This window comes from Protopterus annectens, chromosome 2.part2 (genome assembly GCF_019279795.1).
Source record: "Protopterus annectens isolate FY-2018-M chromosome 2.part2, PAN1.0, whole genome shotgun sequence".
Taxonomy (NCBI): domain Eukaryota; kingdom Metazoa; phylum Chordata; order Ceratodontiformes; family Protopteridae; genus Protopterus; species Protopterus annectens.
This window is the reverse complement of record NC_056730.1, coordinates 883440622-883446621: the sequence shown is the minus strand read 5'-3', so window position 1 is coordinate 883446621 and position 6000 is coordinate 883440622.

Here is a 6000-nt window from a genome sequence, read left to right as displayed (position 1 = left end):
CAGAAACTTAAAATAATTCTGTAGTACAGTTCTGACATAACAGAGATCACACAGAAACTTAAAATAATTCTGTAGTACAGTTCTGACATAACAGAAAAAAACACTTAGCCTAATCTTTATAGCCCTAGCTATTTCTACAAGAAAATATACTTCTAAAGTAGCTTACTTACATAGAGCAAGGCAGTGCTGAGTTGCATATCAAGACAAACATGCTTAATCTCTGGTTCTCACTGTTTAAATTGAAACTGCAGTTTTGATAAAACATTACATCATTTGTTTACACTTTCCTGGAGTTCCCAAGCTGACACATTAACTACATTTACATTCTTAACATCTCCCTTTTGTTATCTTGCAGCTGGTCAGGAACAGAGCACTAAAAATACATTTGCATGTTTAAGTCTAGCAATTTAACTCTTGGTTAAAACAACAGAAATAATTTCTTCATTTAGACTATTCAGCACCACTGTTCCCTTGCAAGGGTCACCACATGCTTTTACTGGGTCAGTAGAGAGCACTGTTGTCACATTTTTGTAACAGTATTTCTTTACATTTAAAACAACAAGCCTGTAGTTTACATTTATATTTACAAATACCAGAATTATGTATCAAATTCTATTTGGCTAGGCTGGCAGCCTTCACCCATCTCTATCCAATCTTTACAACTCCCTACACAATTCTTTATCAGAAATGTTACGGGAGCAAATGATTTAAGTAAAGAAATGATTTTTCTGAGATGAAGTGCCAAAAAACACCTTATGACTTTACTAAGTTTAATGCTATTGGCTACAAAAAAGCCATTACAAAAATGGAACTCAAAACTTAAGCCAGTTGTAACTGAAGTACTGAATATTGTACAGGAAATAAAAAAACTGGAAGTGAGATCTTTAGAAAAAGAATGAGCAAATTGCATAGAAATAAATGAAATTTGTAGAACCAACATGTGCAGAATAGTACTAAGTGAGAGGCATAGCATTTAAGACAAGGCAGGAATTGGCAATTTACATAATGTTCGAGTAATGAAAATTGTTAAAATATATACTTCCTGTTTTCATTACAGTTACTATATGAGTTCAATGTTACTTTTTAATGTCATACGTAGCATAGGTGTTCAAAAAAATCTGACTATGGAGCTGAGAAGAAGTTTATCCTCAGTAACCTCAGTCTGGAACTTAGGATTGCTCAGCAACAAGAGCTGTCATGTTGAGGTTTTTTCATGCTGCTATAAAAGGCAGCAACCACCTTGGAGGAATTAGGAGAAAACTGCAGGTCTTGTAGAGCCTTCTGTGGGGGCAGATAGACTCGCTCAGTGGACCACCACATCCTAAATAATTTGGAGGAAATCTTCTATTTTAGGATGATTATTGAAGGGAGGAGTTGGTGACTTCTTCACTATCGAGATGGTCATTTGAAAGATCTAGCTCAGGTTAAAATGCTTCAGTTTGCAAAGATGTTTTTAGGTCTCTTCTGTGACAACAAATTGATGAGTTGACTGGCCTTTTGAGAGTGGGAACCGCAAGGCACAATATTAGAAGAGGAGAAGACGAAGAGGAGAGCCATTGACACAGTAATTTAGCAAGGAAGAATGTGGCTAAACAGTTTTATGTAAAGGCAGTCACACAAAAAATCTCCGAGACAAAAGGAACATTGCTGGAAGTGGGGAGGGTGCTTGCATTATCCACATTGAAAATTCTTGTACTAGAGGAGCTGAGGCTAGAAAATCTGGTTTCTACATTATTAATAATAGAAAAGTTGATGTGAAATAGCCTACCATGAAAAATGTCAATGCCAAGAAGTCTGATACGAAAACACAGAGAGTGGGAAAGCTAATGCTGAAAGTATCAGTGTTAGGAAGGCTGATGCATGAAACACTGATGCGTGGAAGGGCGCAAAAGTTGGTCTAGTCTACAGGCATTGTGAAGCAGCACTGGAAAGGCTGGCACTGGTAGCGGTAGCACCTAGAAATGAGGATCTAGTATTACAAAAGCTAATGTTGGAGCTGCCAGTAGAGCCACTGGAGCCTGTGGTATTAGTGCCAGGGAAAAAGGACTGTGCTCTGGAACTAAGATGGGGACTCCTTGTGCCATACCACTATGGGGACAGGGGTTAAAGCTCTTGAATGTCTGGCATCCAGTCTGTATAGAGCAGCATCTAACTGATGACAATCTGATTAAGGAAAGTTTAGAGACTGCCTCAAAAGAACTGGGTATAACATACAGGTAAACCTTCAAGTGCTAATGCCAAGCTACACAGAATTTGCATGTGATGTGGTACACATTCTATCTAGATAGTTACTCTGAGTAAACATCTAATAGAAGCTGAAGCACGATTCTTTTCTTTGTCATATACTGAGCATTAAAAATGTTCAGATGCTACCTGGTGCCAGAACCAGGGAAATACATATGCAAAAGTGAAAGGTGCCAGACTTTGGTGAAGAGGTGGGAGGCCTAAATTCTTGCATCATATTCTAGCACCATGACAGAGGAGGCATTAACAGACTCCCTATAAAGTTTATCCTCACCTTTAACCAGTAATTTTGGGGCATCATTGCCCTAGAAAAGGAAGATCCTCAGCTACTAAAGTCAGAGTGCCTCATAAATCATGACAAGCGAATTTGCAGTGGCTTTGGATTTTCTGAGAAGAAAATGGGATTTATTAGACTTTTTCTTCAAGTACCATTAGTCTATCAGGTGAGAAACAGAAACAGATAAAGACTGAGAAGGTGAATAATACTTCTTTTCTACAGAAATGCTTCTGATATTACACAAAGATTCCTGACACTGACACCTTCAAGGCTTAGAGAGGTAAAAGTTCTGACTAAGGTCCAGATGACCCATGTTTGATTAGGTTCTCAGGAGCTGAAGGAGATGTCATGGAGGAGGGTGGAGTACAGCAGCTAATAGTTGACAGGCTTCTATATGACACACTGGTGATCAACACTCATATAAAATAACTAATGTGCAAATATTTGGTTTTGCATTTTAGGATCCTGAGTTCTGTTTCCTCAACATACAGTAGTGTCAAAGTTGGCATATATAAGTAACAGGGGTGTAGGGATTCAGGGAATCTTGCACCCTGCAAAAACATATTTTTTTATTTACTTATTTTGTAAGTGTTGAATACAGTTCATTTTTGAGTGTTGTAATGCCTTATGATTGTTCTTATGAGTCTTGACTGCAAAGCACTCACACTTTAGTCACATAGATGCAGCTAATATCAGCTTGCCCATCTTAGGGGAGGTGCAACAGTTAGTTAAAATTATGGACCATGACAATCACACATGTACATTCTAGTGCAGAGTGGTAGCTGAGGCTAGCCTGTGTGGAAGCCTGCAAACATTCCATTGAAGCAAGCACAATGTGGAAGTTACAGCCATGGTGAAGGATTAAAGTTAGGAACTCCCACAAGCTTCACCATTGATGATGTCACTACTCAGTACTTAATTCTTATTCCTGAATGGAATGAATGGGTCCATGGATTCTTGCCCCTCAGAGAAATTAATGGTTCAGATAGGGAAGTTACGGAGAGGCCTGGTAGTCAGCTTGGGAGTCTGGAGAATGGAAAACCGAAGTTCTCTAACACATTTCTGTGCCATCTCTAGGTAGCATCATTAAAGAGAAGGTGGATAGAACACCAGCTGATGTCAAGTTATATAACAAGACAACACAAACACTTACTGTGCCCATTGTCAGGCAGTATGGTCTTGGCATAGGCACATTTTTAGAAACAGAGATGAGGTTATCACCACTGTCAATGATGGTGAGTTTAAGCCCAACACAGAGAGAAAATAAAAATCAATTTCTCACAGGAAAATGAAACTAATGACCTGAGAGTTTTTAACATCTCCCTTGTCCAAGCAAAAGTGCCCAAATGCTTCAAAATACAAACACTGCTGAAGAACGCAACTCCTCAAGCCTGAATGGTTACAGACCAGTAGCCCTTATGTCCACTGTTATGAAATGTTTTGAAAGGCTGGTTAAAAAACACCTGTCAGCAAAACCACCAGCTGCATTCGACCCACTACAGTCTGCATATCATGCCAATCACTCGGCGGATGCCATCTCGGTTGCACTACATCTCACAATGGCACTCCTGGAGAATTAGAACAGTTACTTTAGGATGCTGTTTATTGACTTTAGTTCAGCATTCAACACAGTTATCCCACAACAGCTAATCGAGAAACTTGTCCAGCTAGGCATCAGTAACCACATGTGCATATGGATACTGGACTCTTTGATCGAAAGACCATAAAAAAGTATGTGTGGGCAAGAATTCCTAAAGAAACATCACAATTAACACAGGATTACCCCAGGGCTGTGTGCTGAGTCCACTATTGCTTACCATACTATCTCACGACTGTATAGCTAGATTTAATACCAATTACATCATAAAATTTGCAGATGACACAACAGTTGTGGGCCTCATCAGTAATGAAGATGAAGGAGCATATACAGTGAAAAAGTGAATCTACTGATTGACTGGTGTGCTAGGTACAATGTTGATCTCAGTATCATCAAAACCAAGGAGAGCATAACAGACTTCAGGAGAACCCATCCAGCTCACTCTGCAGTCATGATTAATGTTGAGAGGGTGGAAATAGTACGTAGCACAAAATTCCTGGGAGTCCACATTGTGGAGGACTTATCCTGGTTACACCAGTTACATAGTCAAAAAAACCCCACCAATGCCTGCATTTTCTGCGAAGGTTAAGGAAAGCTAATATACCACCCTCCATCCTCATCGCCTTCTTCAGGGGTGCCATAGAAAGCATCCTAACAAGTAACTTCACAATGTAGTATTGGGGGCTGTTCAGTTGCAGATCAAAAAGCCCTTTCAGAGGGTGGTGAAGGTCACTGAGAGAATAACAGACTCCAACTTCACAGTGATACATGGTCTATATATGACACGTTGCTACAACAGGGCCACAAAAATAGCCAGTGATCTTACACACCCTGCCTATGGTCTGTTTACAAGCTTGTCATCTGGTAGTTGATACCACAGTATGCGCTGTAAAATAACCAGGTGCAGGAACAGTTTCTTCCCACAGGCGATTAGGTTTTTGAACTCTGGAAGCAATCTCAGGAATGTTAGTCATTGACAAAGTCTTGTGTCAGTCAAACCATTATGGTGCAATAGAAATTATGAGATGCTCTCTCATAATTATCTGCTTACAATGTCAATCAAGTGCAGTATTTATCTGTTAGCAACTGTAACATATCAGAAAATAAGCATGCAATAAATAAATGTGCAATAATCAATCACTCAACTGCTAAAAACTGCAGACATAGTAATTTATAGTAGCATGTAGTAAAATAACAGTCTAACTTAAAGATAATGTTATGTATGTTGCATGTGCAGTATGTAATTTGTGTTTGTCATCTCAGTATTGCGCCTGATGCACGCAGTTTCATTCAGGTTAACCTTGTGGAGTCTAAATGATAATAAAGTTCACTGACTTTTTTTTTTTTTACTTTGGCAGTTGTGAGTGAAAGGGAAACAGAACAGAAAAACATAAAAATACTTAATTATGTCCACTCTCAAAAAGAACACAGAAAAAGATTTAAAGAAACCTGGAGCAGTTTCTTTACTATAGAAGCTTTCAAGTGGCAGCGCATTGCATGATGGAAAGGAGAGGTATTTGGCAGAGGGAAAAGTTTTATGCGCTCAGCAATCCAGTTACAAGTGAAAAAGAAGCTATATTTGGAAAATGTAGTGTAGTTAATAAACCAGCATGTTTGTGGGAGGTGGAATGAAACTGGAGTACCCAGATAAATCTCACTCAAACATGGGTACAGCATGCAAACTCCACATGGACAATGACCAGAAGTCAAGATTGATCCCCAAACCCAGAAGCTCTGAGGCAGAAATCTTACCAGTGAGTCTCTGTGCTTCCATTAGCACCCTTGTGATGCACTAGCTTATAATAACATGGAGGAAGTTGCTATTGCAGTGGAATATAGCACTGCTCTATACAGCCACTCCTGGCATTGCTTGACCTAGTTT